Genomic DNA, 22,095 nt, shown 5'->3' on the forward strand with positions numbered 1-22,095 from the left:
AAACCGATAAAATCGCAACATAACACGTAATTTCTTGCATATAACTATGATTTTCCATTCTAACCACTTAAACACAATTATATATACCAAATACTGTTGTGTACCAAGTTTCGTCCAAAACGAACCAAGTTTGAGCCATTTTATGCGCGAAAGTGCCAAAAAGACGTAAAAACCAAAAGATCGAAACTTAACACGTAATTACTAGCATATGACTATGATTTTGAGTTCTAACAACTTCAACACAATAATGTATACCGAATTGTGTTGTGTGACAAGTTTCGTGCAAAACAAACCAAGTTTGAGCTAGTTTATGCGCGAAAGTGCCAAAAAGACTTAAAAACCCATACATTCGCAACTTAATATGTAATTTCTAGCATATGACTATAATTTTAAATTTAAACTACTTCAAACCAATAATATATACCAAATAGTGTTGTGTGCCAAGTTTGGTGCAAAACAAACCAAGTTTTTGCTACTTTATGTGCAAATGTGCCAAAAAAGCTTTAAAACCTATTAAATCAAAACATAACATGTAATTTCTAGCATAAGACTATGATTTTAAATTCTAACAACTTCAACACAATAATATATACCAAATACTGTCGTGTGCCAAGTTTCGTGCAAAACAAAGCAAGTCGTTGCTACTTTATGCATGAAAGTGCCAAAAAAGCTAAAAAAAACCCATAAAATCGCAACATAACACGTAATTTCAAGCATATGACTATGATTTTCAACTCTAACCACTTCAACACAATAATATATACCAATTAGTGTTGTGTGCCAAGTTTCGTGTAAAACAAACCATGTTTTTGCTACTTTATGCGCAAAAGTGCAAAAAAAGCTTTAAAACCCAAAAAATCGCAACTTATAAAGAAATTTTTAGCATATGACTATGATTTTAAATTCTAACCACTTAACACAATTATATATACCAAATATTGTTGTGTGCCAAGTTTTGTGCAAAACGAACCAAGTTTGAGCTATTTTATGCACGAATGTTCTAAAAAGACGTAAAAACCAAAAGATCGAAACTTAACACGTAATTACTAGCATATGACTATGATTTTGAATTCTAACAACTTCAACACAATAATGTATACCGAATTGTGTTGTGTGACAAGTTTCGTGCAAAACAAACAAAGTTTGAGCTACTTTATGCGCGAAAGTGCCAAAGAGACTTAAAAACCCATACATTCGCAACTTAACACGTAAGTTTTAGCATATGACTATGATTTTCAATTTAAACTACTACAAACCAATAATATATACCAAATAGTGTTGTGTGCCAAGTTTCGTGCAAAACAAACCAAGTTTTTCCTACTTTATGCACAAATGTGCCAAAAAAGCTTTAAAACCTATAAAAAAAAACATAACATATCATTTCTAGTATATGACTATGATTTTAAATTCTAACAACTTCAACACAATAAAATTTCGTGCAAAACAAACCAAGTCGTTGCAACTTTATGCGGGGAAAATGCCAAAAAAGCTAAAAAAAAACCCATAAAATCGCAACATAAAACGTAACTTCAAGCATATGACTATGATTTTCAACTCTAACCACTTCAACACCATAATATATACCAAATAGTGTTGTGTGCCAAGTTTCGTGCAAAACAAACCAAGTTTTTGCTACTTTATGCGCAAAAGTGGAAAAAAAGCTTTAAAACCCAAAAAAAATCGCAACTTATCACGTAATTTTTAGCATATGACTATGATTTTAAATTCTAACCAGTTCAACACTATAATATATACCAAATAGTTTTGTGTGCCAAGTTTCGTGCAAAACAAACAAAGTTTGAGCTACTATATGCTCGAAAGTGCTAAAAAGGCTTAAAAACCGATAAAATCGCAACATAACACGTAATTTCTTGCATATGACTATGATTTCCCATTCTAACTTTTTAAACAAAATTATATATACCAAATACTGTTGTGTACCAAGTTTCGTCCAAAACGAACAAAGTTTGAGCTATTTTATGCGCGAAAGTGCCAGAAAGACGTAAAAACCAAAAGATCGAAACTTAATACGTAATTACTAGCATATGTCTATGATTTTGAATTCTAAAACCTTTAACACGATAATGTATACTGAATTGTGTTGTGTGACAAGTTTCGTGCGAAACAAACAAAGTTTGAGCTACTTTATGCGCGAAAGTGCCAAAAAGACTTAAAAACACATACATTCGTAACTTAACACGTAATTTCTAGCATATGACTATGATTTAAAATTTAAACTACTTCAAACCAATAATATATACCAAATAGTTTTGTGTGCCATGTTTCGTGCAAAACAAACCAAGTTATTGCTACTTTATGCGCAAAAGTGCCAAAAAAGATTTAAAACCTATAAAATCAAAACATAACATGTAATTTCTAGCATATGACTATGATTTTAAATTCTAACAACTTCAACACAATAATGTATACCATATACTGTCGTGTGCCAAGTTTCGTGCAAAACAAACCAAGTCATTGCTACTTTATGCGGGAAAGTGCCAAAAAAGCTAAAAAAAAACAAATAAAATCGCAACATAAAACGTAATTTCAAGCATATGACTATGATTTTCAACTCTAACCACTTCAACACAATAATATATACCAAATAGTGTTGTGTGCCAAGTTTCGTGCAAAACAAACCAAGATTTTCCTACTTTATGCGCAAAAGTGCAAAAAAAGCTTTAAAACCCAAAAAATCGCAACTTATCACGTAATTTTTAGCATATGACTATGATATTAAATTCTAACTAGTTCAACACAATAATATATACCAAATAGTGTTGTGTGCCATGTTTCGTGCAAAACAAACAAAGTTTGAGCTACTATATGCTCAAAAGTGCTAAAAAGGCTTAAAAACCGATAAAATCGAAACATAACACGTAATTTCTTGCATATGACTATGATTTTCCGTTCTAACCACTTAAACACAATTATATATACCAAAAACTGTTGTGTACCAGTTTCGTCCAAAACGTACCAAGTTTCAGATATTTTATGCGCGAAAGTGCAAAAAAGACGTAAAAACCAAAAGATCAAAACTTAACACGTAATTACTAGCATATGACTATGATTTTGAATTCTAACAACTTCAACACAATAATATATACCGAATTTTGTTGTGTGACATGTATCCTGCAAAACAAACCATGTTTGAGATACTTTATGCGCGAAAGTGCCAAAAAGACTTTAAAACCCATACATTCAAAACTTAACACGTAATATCTAACATATGACAATGATTTTCAATTTAAACTACTTCAAACTAATAATATATACCAAATAGTGTTGTGTGCCAAGTTTCGTGCAAGACAAACCATGTTTTTCCTACTTTATGCGCAAATGTGCCAAAAAAGCTTTAAAACCTATAAAATCACAACATAACATGTAATTTCTAGCATTTCACTATGATTTTCAATTCTAAAAACTTCAACACAATAATATATACCATATACTGTCGTGTGCCAAGTTTCGTGCAAAACAAACCAAGTCGTTGCTACTTTATGCGGAAAAGTGCCAAAAAAGCTAAAAAAACCCATAAAATCGCAACATAAAACGTAATTTCAAGCATATGACTATGATTTTCAAATCTAAGCACTTCAACACAATAGTATATACCAAATAGTGTTGTGTGCAAAGTTTCGTGCAAAACAAACCAAGTTTTTGTTACTTTATGCGCAAAAGTGCAAAAAAAGCTTTAAACTCCAAAAAATCGTAACTTATCACGTAATTTTTAGCATATGACTATGATTTTAAATTCTAACCACTTCAACACAATAATATATACCAAATAGTGTTGTGTGCCAACTTTCGTGCAAAACAAACCAAGTTTGAGCTACTATATGCTCGAAAGTGTTAAAAAGGCTTAAAAACCTATAAAATCGCAACATAACACGTAATTTCTTGCATATGACTAAGATTTTCCATTCTAACCACTTAAACATAATTATATATACCAAATACTGTTGTGTACCAAGTTTTATGCAAAACAAACCAAGTTTGAACTACTTTATGCGCGAAAGTTCCAAAAAGACTTAAAAACCCATACATTCGAAACATAACACGTAATTTCTGGCATATGACTATGATTTTCAATTTAAACTACTTCAAACCAATAAACTATACAAAATAGCGTTGTGTGCCAAGTTTCGTGCAAAACAAACCAAGTTTTTGCTACTTTATGCGCAAATGTGCCAAAAAGAGTTAATAACCCATACATTCGTAACTTAACACGTAATTTCTAGCATATGACTATGATTTTCAATTTAAACTACTTCAAACCAATAATATATACCAAATAGTGTTGTGTGCCAAGTTTCGTGCAAAACAAATCGAGTTTTTGTTACTTTATGCGCAAATGTGCCAAAGAAGCTTTAAAACCTTTAAAATCACAACGTAACATGTAATTTCTAGCATATGACTATGATTTTCAATTCTAACAACTTCAACACAATAATATATACCATATACTATCGTGTACCAAGTTTCGTGCAAAACAAACCAAGTCGTTGCTACTTTATGCGCGAAAGTGCCAAAAAAGCTAAAAAAACCCATAAAATCGCAACATAAAACGTAATGTCAAGCATACGACTATGATTTTCAATTCTAACCACTTCAACACAATAATATATACCAAATAGTGTTGTGTGCCAAGTTTCGTGCAAAACAAACCAAGTTTTTGCTACTTTATGCGCAAATGTGCCAAAAAAGCTTTAAAACCTATAAAAAACAACATAACATGTAATTTCGGGCATATGACTATGATTTTCAATTCTAACCACTTCAACACAATAATATATACCAAATAGTGTTGTGTGCCAAGTTTCGTGCAAAACAAACCAAGATTTTGCTACTTTATGCGCAAAAGTGCAAAAAAAAGCTTTAAAACCCAAAAAATCGCAACTTATCACGTAATTTTTAGCATATGACTATGATATTAAATTCTAACTAGTTCAACACAATAATATATACCAAATAGTGTTGTGTGCCATGTTTCGTGCAAAACAAACAAAGTTTGAGCTACTATATGCTCGAAAGTGCTAAAAAGGCTTAAAAACCGATAAAATCGCAACATAACACGTAATTTCTTGCATATGACTATGATTTTCCGTTCTAACCACTTAAACACAATTATATATACCAAAAACTGTTGTGTACCAGTTTCGTCCAAAATGTACCAAGTTTCAGCTATTTTATGCGCGAAAGTGCAAAAAAGACGTAAAAACCAAAAGATCAAAACTTAACACGTAATTACTAGCATATGACTATGATTTTGAATTCTAACAACTTCAACACAATAATATATACCGAATTTTGTTGTGTGACATGTATCGTGCAAAACAAACCATGTTTGAGCTACTTTATGCGCGAAAGTGCCAAAAGACTTTAAAACCCATACATTCAAAACTTAACACGTAATATCTAACATATGACAATGATTTTCAATTTAAACTACTTCAAACAAATAATATATACCAAATAGTGTTGTGTGCCATGTTTCGTGCAAGACAAACCATGTTTTTCCTACTTTATGCACAAATGTGCCAAAAAAGCTTTAAAACCTATAAAATCACAACATAACATGTAATTTCTAGCATTTCACTATGATTTTCAATTCTAAAAACTTCAACACAATAATATATACCATATACTGTCGTGTGCCAAGTTTCGTGCAAAACAAACCAAGTCGTTGCTACTTTATGCGGAAAAGTGCCAAAAAAGCTAAAAAAACCCATAAAATCGCAACATAAAACGTAATTTCAAGCATATGACTATGATTTTCAAATCTAAGCACTTCAACACAATAGTATATACCAAATAGTGTTGTGTGCAAAGTTTCGTGCAAAACAAACCAAGTTTGAGCTACTATATGCTCGAAAGTGTTAAAAAGGCTTAAAAACCTATAAAATTGCAACATAACACGTAATTTCTTGCATATGACTAAGATTTTCCATTCTAACCACTTAAACATAATTATATATACCAAATACTGTTGTGTACCAAGTTTTATGCAAAACAAACCAAGTTTGAACTACTTTATGCGCGAAAGTTCCAAAAAGACTTAAAAACCCATACATTCGAAACTTAACACGTAATTTCTGGCATATGACTATGATTTTCAATTTAAACTACTTCAAACCACTAAACTATACAAAATAGCGTTGTGTGCAAAGTTTCGTGCAAAACAAACCAAGTTTTTGCTACTTTATGCGCAAATGTGCCAAAAAGAGTTAATAACCCATACATTCGTAACTTAACACGTAATTTCTAGCATATGACTATGATTTTCAATTTAAACTACTTCAAACCAATAATATGTACCAAATAGTGTTGTGTGCCAAGTTTCGTGCAAAACAAATCGAGTTTTTGTTACTTCATGCGCAAATGTGCCAAAGAAGCTTTAAAACCTTTAAAATCACAACGTAACATGTAATTTCTAGCATATGACTATGATTTTCAATTCTAACAACTTCAACACAATAATATATACCATATACTATCGTGTGCCAAGTTTCGTGCAAAACAAACCAAGTCGTTGCTACTTTATGCGCGAAAGTGCCAAAAAAGCTAAAAAAACCCATAAAATCGCAACATAAAACGTGATGTCAAGCATACGACTATGATTTTCAATTCTAACCACTTCAACACAATAATATATACCAAATAGTGTTGTGTGCCAAGTTTCGTGCAAAACAAACCAAGTTTTTGCTACTTTATGCGCAAATGTGCCAAAAAAGCTTTAAAACCTATAAAAACACAACATAACATGTAATTTCGAGCATATGACTATGATTTTCAATTCTAACCACTTCAACACAATAATATATACCAAATAGTGTTGTGTGCCAAGTTTCGTGCAAAACAAACCAAGATTTTGCTACTTTATGCGCAAAAGTGCAAAAAAAGCTTTAAAACCCAAAAAATCGCAACTTATCACGTAATTTTTAGCATATGACTATGATATTAAATTCTAACTAGTTCAACACAATAATATATACCAAATAGTGTTGTGTGCCATGTTTCGTGCAAAACAAACAAAGTTTGAGCTACTATATGCTCGAAAGTGCTAAAAAGGCTTAAAAACCGATAAAATCGCAACATAACACGTAATTTCTTGCATATGACTATGATTTTCCGTTCTAACCACTTAAACACAATTATATATACCAAAAACTGTTGTGTACCAGTTTCGTCCAAAATGTACCAAGTTTCAGCTATTTTATGCGCGAAAGTGCAAAAAAGACGTAAAAACCAAAAGATCAAAACTTAACACGTAATTACTAGCATATGACTATGATTTTGAATTCTAACAACTTCAACACAATAATATATACCGAATTTTGTTGTGTGACATGTATCGTGCAAAACAAACCATGTTTGAGCTACTTTATGCGCGAAAGTGCCAAAAAGACTTTAAAACCCATACATTCAAAACTTAACACGTAATATCTAAAATATGTCAATGATTTTCAATTTAAACTACTTCAAACAAATAATATATACCAAATAGTGTTGTGTGCCAAGTTTCGTGCAAGACAAACCATGTTTTTCCTACTTTATGCGCAAATGTGCCAAAAAAGCTTTAAAACCTATAAAATCACAACATAACATGTAATTTCTAGCATTTCACTATGATTTTCAATTCTAAAAACTTCAACACAATAATATATACCATATACTGTCGTGTGCCAAGTTTCGTGCAAAACAAACCAAGTCGTTGCTACTTTATGCGGAAAAGTGCCAAAAAAGCTAAAAAAACCCATAAAATCGCAACATAAAACGTAATTTCAAGCATATGACTATGATTTTCAAATCTAAGCACTTCAACACAATAGTATATACCAAATAGTGTTGTGTGCAAAGTTTCGTGCAAAACAAACCAAGTTTTTGTTACTTTATGCGCAAAAGTGCAAAAAAAGCTTTAAACTCCAAAAAATCGTAACTTATCACGTAATTTTTAGCATATGACTATGCTTTTAAATTCTAACCACTTCAACACAATAATATATACCAAATAGTGTTGTGTGCCAACTTTCGTGCAAAACAAACCAAGTTTGAGCTACTATATGCTCGAAAGTGTTAAAAAGGCTTAAAAACCTATAAAATTGCAACATAACACGTAATTTCTTGCATATGACTAAGATTTTCCATTCTAACCACTTAAACATAATTATATATACCAAATACTGTTGTGTACCAAGTTTTATGCAAAACAAACCAAGTTTGAACTACTTTATGCGCGAAAGTTCCAAAAAGACTTAAAAACCCATACATTCGAAACTTAACACGTAATTTCTGGCATATGACTATGATTTTCAATTTAAACTACTTCAAACCACTAAACTATACAAAATAGCGTTGTGTGCAAAGTTTCGTGCAAAACAAACCAAGTTTTTGCTACTTTATGCGCAAATGTGCCAAAAAGAGTTAATAACCCATACATTCGTAACTTAACACGTAATTTCTAGCATATGACTATGATTTTCAATTTAAACTACTTCAAACCAATAATATGTACCAAATAGTGTTGTGTGCCAAGTTTCGTGCAAAACAAATCGAGTTTTTGTTACTTTATGCGCAAATGTGCCAAAGAAGCTTTAAAACCTTTAAAATCACAACGTAACATGTAATTTCTAGCATATGACTATGATTTTCAACTCTAACAACTTCAACACAATAATATATACCATATACTATCGTGTGCCAAGTTTCGTGCAAAACAAACCAAGTCGTTGCTACTTTATGCGCGAAAGTGCCAAAAAAGCTAAAAAAAACCCATAAAATCGCAACATAAAACGTAATGTCAAGCATACGACTATGATTTTCAATTCTAACCACTTCAACACAATAATATATACCAAATAGTGTTGTGTGCCAAGTTTCGTGCAAAACAAACCAAGTTTTTGCTACTTTATGCGCAAATGTGCCAAAAAAGCTTTAAAACCTATAAAAACACAACATAACATGTAATTTCGAGCATATGACTATGATTTTCAATTCTAACCACTTCAACACAATAATATATACCAAATAGTGTTGTGTGCCAAGTTTCGTGCAAAACAAACCAAGATTTTGCTACTTTATGCGCAAAAGTGCAAAAAAAGCTTTAAAACCCAAAAAATCGCAACTTATCACGTAATTTTTAGCATATGACTATGATATTAAATTCTAACTAGTTCAACACAATAATATATACCAAATAGTGTTGTGTGCCATGTTTCGTGCAAAACAAACAAAGTTTGAGCTACTATATGCTCGAAAGTGCTAAAAAGGCTTAAAAACCGATAAAATCGCAACATAACACGTAATTTCTTGCATATGACTATGATTTTCCGTTCTAACCACTTAAACACAATTATATATACCAAAAACTGTTGTGTACCAGTTTCGTCCAAAATGTACCAAGTTTCAGCTATTTTATGCGCGAAAGTGCAAAAAAGACGTAAAAACCAAAAGATCAAAACTTAACACGTAATTACTAGCATATGACTATGATTTTGAATTCTAACAACTTCAACACAATAATATATACCGAATTTTGTTGTGTGACATGTATCGTGCAAAACAAACCATGTTTGAGCTACTTTATGCGCGAAAGTGCCAAAAAGACTTTAAAACCCATACATTCAAAACTTAACACGTAATATCTAAAATATGTCAATGATTTTCAATTTAAACTACTTCAAACAAATAATATATACCAAATAGTGTTGTGTGCCAAGTTTCGTGCAAGACAAACCATGTTTTTCCTACTTTATGCGCAAATGTGCCAAAAAAGCTTTAAAACCTATAAAATCACAACATAACATGTAATTTCTAGCATTTCACTATGATTTTCAATTCTAAAAACTTCAACACAATAATATATACCATATACTGTCGTGTGCCAAGTTTCGTGCAAAACAAACCAAGTCGTTGCTACTTTATGCGGAAAAGTGCCAAAAAAGCTAAAAAAAACCCATAAAATCGCAACATAAAACGTAATTTCAAGCATATGACTATGATTTTCAAATCTAAGCACTTCAACACAATAGTATATACCAAATAGTGTTGTGTGCAAAGTTTCGTGCAAAACAAACCAAGTTTTTGTTACTTTATGCGCAAAAGTGCAAAAAAAGCTTTAAACTCCAAAAAATCGTAACTTATCACGTAATTTTTAGCATATGACTATGCTTTTAAATTCTAACCACTTCAACACAATAATATATACCAAATAGTGTTGTGTGCCAACTTTCGTGCAAAACAAACCAAGTTTGAGCTACTATATGCTCGAAAGTGTTAAAAAGGCTTAAAAACCTATAAAATTGCAACATAACACGTAATTTCTTGCATATGACTAAGATTTTCCATTCTAACCACTTAAACATAATTATATATACCAAATACTGTTGTGTACCAAGTTTTATGCAAAACAAACCAAGTTTGAACTACTTTATGCGCGAAAGTTCCAAAAAGACTTAAAAACCCATACATTCGAAACTTAACACGTAATTTCTGGCATATGACTATGATTTTCAATTTAAACTACTTCAAACCACTAAACTATACAAAATAGCGTTGTGTGCAAAGTTTCGTGCAAAACAAACCAAGTTTTTGCTACTTTATGCGCAAATGTGCCAAAAAGAGTTAATAACCCATACATTCGTAACTTAACACGTAATTTCTAGCATATGACTATGATTTTCAATTTAAACTACTTCAAACCAATAATATGTACCAAATAGTGTTGTGTGCCAAGTTTCGTGCAAAACAAATCGAGTTTTTGTTACTTTATGCGCAAATGTGCCAAAGAAGCTTTAAAACCTTTAAAATCACAACGTAACATGTAATTTCTAGCATATGACTATGATTTTCAACTCTAACAACTTCAACACAATAATATATACCATATACTATCGTGTGCCAAGTTTCGTGCAAAACAAACCAAGTCGTTGCTACTTTATGCGCGAAAGTGCCAAAAAAGCTAAAAAAAACCCATAAAATCGCAACATAAAACGTAATGTCAAGCATACGACTATGATTTTCAATTCTAACCACTTCAACACAATAATATATACCAAATAGTGTTGTGTGCCAAGTTTCGTGCAAAACAAACCAAGTTTTTGCTACTTTATGCGCAAATGTGCCAAAAAAGCTTTAAAACCTATAAAAACACAACATAACATGTAATTTCGAGCATATGACTATGATTTTCAATTCTAACCACTTCAACACAATAATATATACCAAATAGTGTTGTGTGCCAAGTTTCGTGCAAAACAAACCAAGATTTTGCTACTTTATGCGCAAAAGTGCAAAAAAAGCTTTAAAACCCAAAAAATCGCAACTTATCACGTAATTTTTAGCATATGACTATGATATTAAATTCTAACTAGTTCAACACAATAATATATACCAAATAGTGTTGTGTGCCATGTTTCGTGCAAAACAAACAAAGTTTGAGCTACTATATGCTCGAAAGTGCTAAAAAGGCTTAAAAACCGATAAAATCGCAACATAACACGTAATTTCTTGCATATGACTATGATTTTCCGTTCTAACCACTTAAACACAATTATATATACCAAAAACTGTTGTGTACCAGTTTCGTCCAAAATGTACCAAGTTTCAGCTATTTTATGCGCGAAAGTGCAAAAAAGACGTAAAAACCAAAAGATCAAAACTTAACACGTAATTACTAGCATATGACTATGATTTTGAATTCTAACAACTTCAACACAATAATATATACCGAATTTTGTTGTGTGACATGTATCGTGCAAAACAAACCATGTTTGAGCTACTTTATGCGCGAAAGTGCCAAAAAGACTTTAAAACCCATACATTCAAAACTTAACACGTAATATCTAAAATATGTCAATGATTTTCAATTTAAACTACTTCAAACAAATAATATATACCAAATAGTGTTGTGTGCCAAGTTTCGTGCAAGACAAACCATGTTTTTCCTACTTTATGCGCAAATGTGCCAAAAAAGCTTTAAAACCTATAAAATCACAACATAACATGTAATTTCTAGCATTTCACTATGATTTTCAATTCTAAAAACTTCAACACAATAATATATACCATATACTGTCGTGTGCCAAGTTTCGTGCAAAACAAACCAAGTCGTTGCTACTTTATGCGGAAAAGTGCCAAAAAAGCTAAAAAAACCCATAAAATCGCAACATAAAACGTAATTTCAAGCATATGACTATGATTTTCAAATCTAAGCACTTCAACACAATAGTATATACCAAATAGTGTTGTGTGCAAAACAAACCAAGTTTTTGTTACTTTATGCGCAAAAGTGCAAAAAAAGCTTTAAACTCCAAAAAATCGTAACTTATCACGTAATTTTTAGCATATGACTATGATTTTAAATTCTAACCACTTCAACACAATAATATATACCAAATAGTGTTGTATGCCAACTTTCGTGCAAAACAAACCAAGTTTGAGCTACTATATGCTCGAAAGTGTTAAAAAGGCTTAAAAACCTATAAAATCGCAACATAACACGTAATTTCTTGCATATGACTAAGATTTTCCATTCTAACCACTTCAACATAATTATATATACCAAATACTGTTGTGTACCAAGTTTTATGCAAAACAAACCAAGTTTGAACTACTTTATGCGCGAAAGTTCCAAAAAGACTTAAAAACCCATACATTCGAAACTTAACACGTAATTTCTGGCATATGACTATGATTTTCAATTTAAACTACTTCAAACCAATAAACTATACAAAATAGCGTTGTGTGCCAAGTTTCGTGCAAAACAAACCAAGTTTTTGCTACTTTATGCGCAAATGTGCCAAAAAGAGTTAATAACCCATACATTCGTAACTTAACACGTAATTTCTAGCATATGACTATGATTTTCAATTTAAACTACTTCAAACCAATAATATATACCAAATAGTGTTGTGTGCCAAGTTTCGTGCAAAACAAATCGAGTTTTTGTTACTTTATGCGCAAATGTGCCAAAGAAGCTTTAAAACCTTTAAAATCACAATGTAACATGTAATTTCTAGCATATGACTATGATTTTCAATTCTAACAACTTCAACACAATAATATATACCATATACTATCGTGTGCCAAGTTTCGTGCAAAAAAAACCAAGTCGTTGCTACTTTATGCGCGAAAGTACCAAAAAAGCTAAAAAAACCCATAAAATAGCAACATAAAATGTAATGTCAAGCATACGACTATGATTTTCAATTCTAACCACTTCAACACAATAATATATACCAAATAGTGTTGTGTGCCAAGTTTCGTGCAAAACAAACCAAGTTTTTGCAACTTTATGCGCAAATGTGCCAAAAAAGCTTTAAAACCTATAAAAACACAACATAAAATGTAATTTCGAGCATATGACTATGATTTTCAATTCTAACCACTTCAACACAATAATATATACCAAATAGTGTTGTGTGCCAAGTTTCGTGCAAAACAAACCAAGATTTTGCTACTTTATGCGCAAAAGTGCAAAAAAAGCTTTAAAACCCAAAAAATCGCAACTTATCACGTAATTTTTAGCATATGACTATGATATTAAATTCTAACTAGTTCAACACAATAATATATACCAAATAGTGTTGTGTGCCATGTTTCGTGCAAAACAAACAAAGTTTGAGCTACTATATGCTCGAAAGTGCTAAAAAGGCTTAAAAACCGATAAAATCGCAACATAACACGTAATTTCTTGCATATGACTATGATTTTCCGTTCTAACCACTTAAACACAATTATATATACCAAAAACTGTTGTGTACCAGTTTCGTCCAAAATGTACCAAGTTTCAGCTATTTTATGCGCGAAAGTGCAAAAAAGACGTAAAAACCAAAAGATCAAAACTTAACACGTAATTACTAGCATATGACTATGATTTTGAATTCTAACAACTTCAACACAATAATATATACCGAATTTTGTTGTGTGACATGTATCGTGCAAAACAAACCATGTTTGAGCTACTTTATGCGCGAAAGTGCCAAAAAGACTTTAAAACCCATACATTCAAAACTTAACACGTAATATCTAAAATATGTCAATGATTTTCAATTTAAACTACTTCAAACAAATAATATATACCAAATAGTGTTGTGTGCCAAGTTTCGTGCAAGACAAACCATGTTTTTCCTACTTTATGCGCAAATGTGCCAAAAAAGCTTTAAAACCTATAAAATCACAACATAACATGTAATTTCTAGCATTTCACTATGATTTTCAATTCTAAAAACTTCAACACAATAATATATACCATATACTGTCGTGTGCCAAGTTTCGTGCAAAACAAACCAAGTCGTTGCTACTTTATGCGGAAAAGTGCCAAAAAAGCTAAAAAAACCCATAAAATCGCAACATAAAACGTAATTTCAAGCATATGACTATGATTTTCAAATCTAAGCACTTCAACACAATAGTATATACCAAATAGTGTTGTGTGCAAAGTTTCGTGCAAAACAAACCAAGTTTTTGTTACTTTATGCGCAAAAGTGCAAAAAAAGCTTTAAACTCCAAAAAATCGTAACTTATCACGTAATTTTTAGCATATGACTATGCTTTTAAATTCTAACCACTTCAACACAATAATATATACCAAATAGTGTTGTGTGCCAACTTTCGTGCAAAACAAACCAAGTTTGAGCTACTATATGCTCGAAAGTGTTAAAAAGGCTTAAAAACCTATAAAATTGCAACATAACACGTAATTTCTTGCATATGACTAAGATTTTCCATTCTAACCACTTAAACATAATTATATATACCAAATACTGTTGTGTACCAAGTTTTATGCAAAACAAACCAAGTTTGAACTACTTTATGCGCGAAAGTTCCAAAAAGACTTAAAAACCCATACATTCGAAACTTAACACGTAATTTCTGGCATATGACTATGATTTTCAATTTAAACTACTTCAAACCACTAAACTATACAAAATAGCGTTGTGTGCAAAGTTTCGTGCAAAACAAACCAAGTTTTTGCTACTTTATGCGCAAATGTGCCAAAAAGAGTTAATAACCCATACATTCGTAACTTAACACGTAATTTCTAGCATATGACTATGATTTTCAATTTAAACTACTTCAAACCAATAATATGTACCAAATAGTGTTGTGTGCCAAGTTTCGTGCAAAACAAATCGAGTTTTTGTTACTTTATGCGCAAATGTGCCAAAGAAGCTTTAAAACCTTTAAAATCACAACGTAACATGTAATTTCTAGCATATGACTATGATTTTCAATTCTAACAACTTCAACACAATAATATATACCATATACTATCGTGTGCCAAGTTTCGTGCAAAACAAACCAAGTCGTTGCTACTTTATGCGCGAAAGTGCCAAAAAAGCTAAAAAAACCCATAAAATCGCAACATAAAACGTGATGTCAAGCATACGACTATGATTTTCAATTCTAACCACTTCATCACAATAATATATACCAAATAGTGTTGTGTGCCAAGTTTCGTGCAAAACAAACCAAGTTTTTGCTACTTTATGCGCAAATGTGCCAAAAAAGCTTTAAAACCTATAAAAACACAACATAACATGTAATTTCGAGCATATGACTATGATTTTCAATTCTAACCACTTCAACACAATAATATATACCAAATAGTGTTGTATGCCAACTTTCGTGCAAAACAAACCAAGTTTGAGCTACTATATGCTCGAAAGTGTTAAAAAGGCTTAAAAACCTATAAAATCGCAACATAACACGTAATTTCTTGCATATGACTAAGATTTTCCATTCTAACCACTTCAACATAATTATATATACCAAATACTGTTGTGTACCAAGTTTTATGCAAAACAAACCAAGTTTGAACTACTTTATGCGCGAAAGTTCCAAAAAGACTTAAAAACCCATACATTCGAAACTTAACACGTAATTTCTGGCATATGACTATGATTTTCAATTTAAACTACTTCAAACCAACTATACAAAATAGCGTTGTGTGCCAAGTTTCGTGCAAAACAAACCAAGTTTTTGCTACTTTATGCGCAAATGTGCCAAAAAGAGTTAATAACCCATACATTCGTAACTTAACACGTAATTTCTAGCATATGACTATGATTTTCAATTTAAACTACTTCAAACCAATAATATATACCAAATAGTGTTGTGTGCCAAGTTTCGTGCAAAACAAATCGAGTTTTTGTTACTTTATGCGCAAATGTGCCAAAGAAGCTTTAAAACCTTTAAAATCACAATGTAACATGTAATTTCTAGCATATGACTATGATTTTCAATTCTAACAACTTCAACACAATAATATATACCATATACTATCGTGTGCCAAGTTTCGTGCAAAAAAAACCAAGTCGTTGCTACTTTATGCGCGAAAGTACCAAAAAAGCTAAAAAAACCCATAAAATAGCAACATAAAACGTAATGTCAAGCATACGACTATGATTTTCAATTCTAACCACTTCAACACAATAATATATACCAAATAGTGTTGTGTGCCAAGTTTCGTGCAAAACAAACCAAGTTTTTGCAACTTTATGCGCAAATGTGCCAAAAAAGCTTTAAAACCTATAAAAACACAACATAAAATGTAATTTCGAGCATATGACTATGATTTTCAATTCTAACCACTTCAACACAATAATATATACCAAATAGTGTTGTGTGCCAAGTTTCGTGCAAAACAAACCAAGATTTTGCTACTTTATGCGCAAAAGTGCAAAAAAAGCTTTAAAACCCAAAAAAATCGCAATTTATCACGTAATTTTTAGCATATGACTATGATATTAAATTCTAACTAGTTCAACACAATAATATATACCAAATAGTGTTGTGTGCCATGTTTCGTGCAAAACAAACAAAGTTTGAGCTACTATATGCTCGAAAGTGCTAAAAAGGCTTAAAAACCGATAAAATCGCAACATAACACGTAATTTTTTGCATATGACTATGATTTTCCGTTCTAACCACTTAAACACAATTATATATACCAAAAACTGTTGTGTACCAGTTTCGTCCAAAACGTACCAAGTTTCAGCTATTTTATGCGCGAAAGTGCAAAAAAGACGTAAAAACCAAAAGATCAAAACTTAACACGTAATTACTAGCATATGACTATGATTTTGAATTCTAACAACTTCAACACAATAATATATACCGAATTTTGTTGTGTGACATGTATCGTGCAAAACAAACCATGTTTGAGCTACTTTATGCGCGAAAGTGCCAAAAAGACTTTAAAACCCATACATTCAAAACTTAACACGTAATATCTAAAATATGTCAATGATTTTCAATTTAAACTACTTCAAACAAATAATATATACCAAATAGTGTTGTGTGCCAAGTTTCGTGCAAGACAAACCATGTTTTTCCTACTTTATGCACAAATGTGCCAAAAAAGCTTTAAAACCTATAAAATCACAACATAACATGTAATTTCTATCATTTCACTATGATTTTCAATTCTAAAAACTTCAACACAATAATATATACCATATACTGTCGTGTGCCAAGTTTCGTGCAAAACAAACCAAGTCGTTGCTACTTTATGCGGAAAAGTGCCAAAAAAGCTAAAAAAAACCCATAAAATCGCAACATAAAACGTAATTTCAAGCATATCACTATGATTTTCAAATCTAAGCACTTCAACACAATAGTATATACCAAATAGTGTTGTGTGCAAAGTTTCGTGCAAAACAAACCAAGTTTTTGTTACTTTATGCGCAAAAGTGCAAAAAAAGCTTTAAACTCCAAAAAATCGTAACTTATCACGTAATTTTTAGCATATGACTATGATTTTAAATTCTAACCACTTCAACACAATAATATATACCAAATAGTGTTGTGTGCCAACTTTCGTGCAAAACAAACCAAGTTTGAGCTACTATATGCTCGAAAGTGTTAAAAAGGCTTAAAAACCTATAAAATCGCAACATAACACGTAATTTCTTGCATATGACTAAGATTTTCCATTCTAAGCACTTCAACATAATTATATATACCAAATACTGTTGTGGACCAAGTTTTATGCAAAACAAACCAAGTTTGAACTACTTTATGCGCGAAAGTTCCAAAAAGACTTAAAAACCCATACATTCGAAACTTAACACGTAATTTCTGGCATATGACTATGATTTTAAATTTAAACTACTTCAAACCAATAAACTATACAAAATAGCGTTGTGTGCCAAGTTTCGTGCAAAAGAAACCAAGTTTTTGCTACTTTATGCGCAAATGTGCCAAAAAGAGTTAATAACCCATACATTCGTAACTTAACACGTAATTTCTAGCATATGACTATGATTTTCAATTTAAACTACTTCAAACCAATAACATATACCAAATAGTGTTGTGTGCCAAGTTTCGTGCAAAACAAATCGAGTTTTTGTTACTTTATGTGCAAATGTGCCAAAGAAGCTTTAAAACCTTTAAAATCACAACGTAACATGTAATTTCTAGCATATGACTATGATTTTAAATTCTAACAACTTCAACACAATAATATATACCATATACTATCGTGTGCCAAGTTTCGTGCAAAACAAACCAAGTCGTTGCTACTTTATGCGCGAAAGTGCCAAAAAAGCTAAAAAAACCCATAAAATCGCAACATAAAACGTAATGTCAAGCATACGACTATGATTTTCAATTCTAACCACTTCAACACAATAATATATACCAAATAGTGTTGTGTGCCAAGTTTCGTGCAAAACAAACCAAGTTTTTGCTACTTTATGCGCAAATGTGCCAAAAAAGCTTTAAAACCTATAAAAACACAACATAACATGTAATTTCGAGCATATGACTATGATTTTCAATTCTAACCACTTCAACACAATAATATATACCATATACTGTCGTGTGCCAAGTTTCGTGCAAAACAAACCAAGTTGTTGCTACTTCATGCGCGAAAGTGCCAAAAAAGCTAAAAAACCCATAAAATCGCAACATAAAACGTAATTTAAAGCATATGACTATGAATTTAAATTCTAACCACTTCATTACAATAAAATATACCAAATAAGTGTTGTGTGCCCTGTTTCGTGCAAAACAAAACAAGTTTAAAACCCAAAAAAGCTTTAAAACCCAAAAAATCTTTAAAACTTTAGCTACTTTATGCGCAAAAGTTTAAAAAAAGCATTAAAACCCAAAAAATCGCAACTTATCACGTAATTTCTAGCATATGAATATGATTTTCAATTGTAACCACTTCAGCACAATAATATATACCGAATAGTGTTGTGCGCCAAGTTTCGTGCAAAATAAACCAAGTTTGAGCTTTTTTATGCGCAAAAGTGCCCAAAACGTTTAAAAACTCATAAAATCGCAACATAACACGTAATATCTAGGTACCAAATAATATATACCAAATACTATTGCATGCCAAGTTTCGTGCAAAACAAACAAAGTTTTAGGTACTTTATGCGCGAAAGTGCCAGAAAAGCTTAAACACCCAAAAAATTGTAACTTAAAAATTTATTTTTAGCATATCACTTTGATTTTCAATTCTAAGCTCTTCAACACAATAATATATACCTAATAGTGTTTTGTGCCATGTTTCGTGCAAAACAAACCAAGTTTTAGCTACTATATGCGCAAAGGTGCCAAAAAAGCTTTAAAACCTATAAAATCGCAACATAACATGTAATTTCTAGCATATGACTATGATTTACAATTCTAACCACTTCAACACAATAATATATACCATATACTGTTGTGTGCCAAGTTTCGTGCAAAACAAACCAAGTTGTTGCTACTTTATGCGCGAAAGTGCCAAAAAAGCTAAAAAAAACACATAAAATGGCAACATAAAACATAATTTCAAGCATATGACTATGATTTTCAACTCTAACCACTTCAACACAATAATATATACCAAATAGTGTTGTGTGCCAAGTTTCGTGCAAAAAAAACCTAGTTTTTGCTACTTTATGCGCAAAAGTGCAAAAAAAGCTTTAAAACCCAAAAAATCGCAATTTATCACGTAATTTTTAGCATATGATTATGACTTTAAATTCTAACCACTTCAACACAATAATATATACCAAATAGTGTTGTGTGCCAAGTTTCGTGCAGAACAAACCATGTATGAGCTACTATATGCTCGAAAGTGCTAAAAAATCTTAAAACCGATAAAATCGCAACATAACACATAATTTCTTGCATCTGACTATGATTTTCTATTTTAACCACTTAAACACAATTATATGTACCAAATAGTGTTGTGTACCAAGTTTCGTCGAAAACAAAACAAGTTTGAGCTTTTTTTTACGCAAAAGTGCCAAAAAGACGTAAAAACCCACAAAATCGAAACTTAACATGTAATTACTGGTATATGACTATGATTTTTAATTCTAACAACTTCAACACAATAATATATGTTGGACCTCTTGAGTTTTGATGATGACTACACTTTATTTAAGCGAACATGTTTTTAGAGATTGTGCAGGTCGATATCCGATTATGATTATGATTGTTGATAGTACCTATGCCTTAGCTTATGGAAACGTACATGTCAAAATGTTTCAATTGATGTTAGGAGAAGTATATCGCTTGGGATGTAAAATGGAGACAGCAGATCTACTGTTCCCAAGTTGGGTGTTCTAGCTAAACTGAAGTCTGGAGACAGCACACTGTTCCTGAGCTGAAGGTTGACTACGTTGACTAAAAATTCTGATTATCATATTTTAATTATTATTTTTTTGTTAATGTATTTAATAAAATTAATTTGTTGCAGTAATAATTTATTAAATTAATTGGCAAATCGTTTTTTTAAATAAAATGAATTAACGTTTTTATTTTTAAGATCCTTTATTTTAGGATCTATTTTTAGTAAATCCAGGATTTGTTAAATATAGAACTAACTGATTTGAATTAGTCTTAGCTATCTTCTTAACTGGTTTTTATTCCTAAAAATTAGCAAGCAACCATTCCCACTAAGATTAACCGTTTCTATTAATAGCAAAAACGTTCCAGCAATTAGTACTGGAACAGGAACAGCTATTGAAGAAACTGCTGCTTGAAGGGAACAGAAGACAGCGGTTATTTCTGTCTGGTTTGACTTAGTCAAATAACCGTATGGCTGCATTATCCACATTACTCCCATGATCATTTGATAATGGGATAATGGATTGGATTATTCCATTTTCTTAGGAATCTTATTTTCTATAAATTGCAAGTTAATTCCGGTTTTTAGAGATAAGAAAATCCAACGTTTTGTGCTTAAGAGTTTTCATACGATTTTTGGATTTTACAAGAAATATTTTGTTCTTAAAATTGCCAATTAATTTTATAATATTTTCTTGAGCAACTCATTGATTTTATTTTAGAGAATTATTATCCTTTTGTAAGGGTTTTTGAGAGTATTTGTAATTAGACTCGAGTGAGTCTAAGGGGGAATTTAGTTAGTTTTGAGTGAAACTAGTATGGAGTTTAGCTTTTAGTAAAGCTAAGTTCATTGCTTTGTGTGAAGCAATTTGAGAGAGATATTGGCCTAGAGATTCGCTTCTAGTGAAGTAAGGTGTTTATTGTAATTGTGATTAATTGCCTTAAACATAGTGGAGTTTTAGAAATCCCAAGGGGTCGTGGTTTTTCCTTCTGTTTAGGCCCAGAAGTTTCCACGTAAAAATCGTTTGTCTCTTTTAATTATTTCGCACTTAGTTTAAGTTTTGTTTATTTCAATCAATTCCGCAAAACAGGGCAAAAAGCTTGAACTAAGCAACAACAACAATTCACCCCCCCTCTTGTTGCTGTTTCCGTTCCTAATTGAGTCTACAATTGGTATCAGAGTCCTGTTCCCAGAAGATCAGGAAACCCTGAGGGCAGATTCTAGTGTTCCCCAAAATGTCAATTATGAACGAGCGAATGGAAGAAGGATACTCTACACAAAGACCGCCTATGTTTGATGGTAAATTCTATAATTACTGGAAGAATAGGATGGAGATCTTCATAAAGGCAGAAAATTATCAAGTTTGGAGAGTCATCGAAATCGGAGATTTTGAGGTAACCACTACTAACTCCAACAATGAAATTGTTCCCAAATCCATAACCGAATTTGAAAAAGAAGATTTTCAGAAAATGGAACTAAATGCTCTTGCCATAAAGTTACTTCACTGTGGTCTTGGACCA

Source organism: Amaranthus tricolor, chromosome 2 (genome assembly GCF_026212465.1).
Source record: "Amaranthus tricolor cultivar Red isolate AtriRed21 chromosome 2, ASM2621246v1, whole genome shotgun sequence".
NCBI lineage: Eukaryota > Viridiplantae > Streptophyta > Magnoliopsida > Caryophyllales > Amaranthaceae > Amaranthus > Amaranthus tricolor.